At 40.7% G+C, this 3404-nt stretch overlaps 1 pseudogene; it reads left to right on the top strand.

Annotated features, from left to right (window-relative positions):
• Positions 1 to 422: 422 nt before the first annotated feature.
• Positions 423 to 3352, top strand: LOC103267027 (annotated as a pseudogene).
• Positions 3353 to 3404: the final 52 nt, after the last annotated feature.

Raw genomic sequence — 3404 nt, 5'->3', positions numbered from 1 at the left:
TTGACCTACTAGGCTCTGGCAATCCTTCTACCTTAGTCTTCCAAGTAGCCAAAACTACTGGCACTACCACTCCCAACTGATTTTTTATTTATTGTCGAACGAGGTCTCGCCAGGTTGCCTGGGTTAGTCTCGAACCTGCAGCCTCAGGCAATCTACTTGCCTCAGCCTCCCAAATTGCTGGGATTACAGGCTAATTTACCAAGCCTGGCCAATAAGAATATATTTCTAGACAGAATTTTGGCAGCAGCTCCTGTTACATCTGCCAGCATATCCCAAAAATGAAACTTTCTCAGGATCCTTTATGATCTTTCCTATGAGTTCCCCATTTGGCTCATGGAGGGAAATATTACAAGAGCACACAGATAGTCTGTATCCATTGCAGTGGAAGGTTAGCTTCTTGGTCAACCTTCATGGAACCACAGAAGCGCATTGGAAAGCAGTAAATGTGAAGACAACTTTAGCCAGAGCTCAGCTCATATAGTATGTCAGAAAACACAAACTGGAAGAGATAAATTCTGTGAATATAATGGATGCACAAATACCTTCTACCAGAAGTTAGAACTTACAATACATCAGATAGCTCATACAGAAGAGAAATTCTGCTGTTCTGGTGAATATGGGAGATGCAGGAAATACTTTCACCAGAAAGCACACCTCATTTGGTATCAGAGGACCCACTCAGGGGAGAAACTTCAATATGAAGAATGTGGGAAATCCTTTTGTACAAGCTCACACTCTATTCAGCATTCTGGAGCTTATGTGGGATTCAGACTTTATGAATGTAATGAATGTGGGAAAACTTTCTGTCAGAAGTCAAACCTTAGTGAACATGTGAGAATTCACACAAAGGAGAAAACTTATGGTAACAATGACTGTGGAAAATCTTACAGGTCACCCCCTTGTAGGACATCAGAGACTATAAAAAAGATGAATCTCTGTGAAGGCAGTGAATGTGGGAAAACATTCTTCAAGATGGCATGTCTCAAAGAACATTGGAGAATTCCCACTGAGTAGAAACCTTATGAATGTATTTAATGTGGGAAAACTTTCACAATACACACCTCAGTGCACATCAGAGTATCCACACAGGAGAGAAACCCTATGAATGTATTGAATGTGGAAAATATTTTACCTGTAATTCAGCCCTAAAAGCACATCAGAGAATTCCCACAGGTGAGAAACCCTATGAATGTATTGAATGTGGAAAATCTTTTGCCTGTCAATCAGCCCTAAAAGTACATCAGAGAATTCACACAGGTAAGAAACCCTATGAGTGTACTGACTGTGAGAAAACTTTTGCCCATATTTCAGCCCTTAGAGCACATCAGAGAATTCACACAGGGAGAAACCTTATGAATATAAAGAATGTGGAAAGTCTTTTGCCCGTATTTCTGTTCTCAGAGCACACGAAAGAATTCATATAAGTGAGAGACCCTATGACTGTAATAAATGTGGGTGATCTTTTACCTACAATTCAGCTCTAAGAGCACATCAGAGAATTCACACAGGTAGGAAGCCCTATGAATGTAGTGATTGTGAGAAAACTTTTACCCATAATTCAGCCCTCAGAGTACATCAGAGGATTCACACAGGGGAGAAACATTATGAGTGTAATAAATGTCAGAAAACTTGCCCATAATTCAGTGCTTACAGCACATCAGAAAATTCACATGGGGGAGAATCTCTGAATGTAATGAATGTGGGAAAACTTTTTCTCAAAAGACACACCTCAGTAAACATCATAGAATTCACGCAGGTGAAAAACCCTATGAACGTAGTGAATGTGGGAAAACTTTCTCTCAGAAATCATATCTCAGTGCACATGAAAGAATTCACACGGGAAATACCCTATGAATGTAACATATGCAGGAAAACTGTCTATAAGGCTGCCCTGATAGTGCATCAAATAATTCACACGGGAGAAACCCTATGAATGTAATGAATGTGGGGAGACTTTCCCTCAAAGAACACACCTCTGCACACATCAGAGAATTTATACAGGGGAAAAACCCTATGAGTGTAATGAATGTGGGAAAACTTGCTGATAATTCAGTCAACAGAGCCCATCACCAAACCCACACAAGGGAGAAACCCTACAAATGTGATGAATATGGGAAAACTTTCTCTGAGAAGTCATATGTTAGTGCACATCAGAGAGTTCACACAGGGGAGAAACCCTATGAATGTAATTAATGTGGGAAAATTTTCTCCCAGAAGTCACACTTTAATGCACACCAGAGGATTCACACAGAGGAGAAACCCTATGAATGTGATGAATATGGGAAAACGTTCTCTGAGAAATCATATGTTAGTGCACATCAGAGAGTTCACACGGGAGAAACTCTATAAATGTAATATATGTGGGAAACCATTCGCCCTTAATTCATCCCTTAGAGTGCATCAGAGAATTCACACAGGTGTGAAATTCTATGGTTGTGATGAATGTGGGAAAACTTTCTCCCAGAAGTCACACTTTAGTGCACACCAGAGAACTCACACAGGGCAGAAACACTATGAATGTAATGAATGTGGGAAAACTTTTTCTGAGAAGTCATATGTTAGTGCACATCAGAGAGTTCACACAGGGGAGAAACTCTATAAATGTAATATATGTGGGAAAACTTTCTCTAAGAAGTCACATGTTAGTGCACATCAGAGACTTCACACAGGGGAGAAACCGTATGATTGTAATATATGTGGGAAACAATTTGCCCTTAATTCAACCCTTAGAGTGCATCAGAGAATTCACACAGGTGTGAAATCCTATGGATGTAATGAATGTGGGAAAACTTTTTCTCGGAAGTCACACCTTAATGCACACCAGAGGACTCACACGGGAGAAACCCTATGAATGTGATGAATGTGGGAAAACTTTCTCTGAGAAGTCATATGTTAGTGCAGATCAGAGAGTTCACACGTGGGAGAAACCCTGTGAATGTAATATATGTGGGAAACCATTTGCCCTTAACTCTTAGAGTGCATCAGAGAATTCACACAGATGTGAAATCCTATGGATGTAATGAATGTGGGAAAACTTTCGCCCAGAAGTCACACCTTAATGCACACCAGAGGGCTCACACAGGGGACAAACCCTATGAATGTAATGAATGTGGGAAAACTTTCTCTGGGAAGTCATATGTTAGTGCTCATCAGAGAGTTCACACAGGGGAGAAACCCTATGAATGTAATATATGTGGGAAACCATTTGCCCTTAACTCATCCCTTACAGTGCATCAGGGAATTCACACAGATGTGAAATCCTATAGAAGTTATGAATGTGGGAAAACTTTTTCCCAGAGGTCCCACCGTAGTGCACACCAGAGGACTCACACAGGGCAGAAACCCTATGAATGTAATGAATGTGGGAAAACTTTCTCCAGAAGTCACACCTTGGTGCACACCTG

The sequence above is a fragment of the Carlito syrichta genome, unplaced genomic scaffold (genome assembly GCF_000164805.1).
Source record: "Carlito syrichta isolate Samal-C Ts95f unplaced genomic scaffold, Tarsius_syrichta-2.0.1 Scaffold307823, whole genome shotgun sequence".
In the NCBI taxonomy this organism is placed as follows: Eukaryota; Metazoa; Chordata; class Mammalia; order Primates; family Tarsiidae; genus Carlito; species Carlito syrichta.
The sequence above is the reverse complement of the archived record's forward strand: the minus strand, read 5'-3'. Positions and strand labels throughout refer to the sequence as shown.